Raw genomic sequence first — 281 nt, 5'->3', positions numbered from 1 at the left:
GAGGGGAGGAAGAGCTCGCGCTTTACCTGAGGGCGCCTCGCGCCGGGTCCGCCGTCGGTCGGTCGGAAGTGTCGGTGTGACTCCGCTTCCGCTTGTGCGTTGCAGGGCGGAGCAGGAGGAAGCCAGCGCGAGCGGGGAGGCCGGCCGCTTCGTGCAGCCCCCGCAGCGGCACCCAGCTCGGCCGGAGGATTTACAACTCGCCCAGCCCGTGTCTGGTGGTGGTGTTTTTTTGAGGGGGGGCATCTCTGGTTCGGGGTTTTTTGTTTTTTTTTTTTGTGGTT

Source organism: Crocodylus porosus, unplaced genomic scaffold, assembly GCF_001723895.1.
Source record: "Crocodylus porosus isolate Cpor-Errol unplaced genomic scaffold, CroPor_comp1, whole genome shotgun sequence".
NCBI lineage: Eukaryota > Metazoa > Chordata > Crocodylia > Crocodylidae > Crocodylus > Crocodylus porosus.
This window is presented reverse-complemented; position numbering follows the sequence as displayed.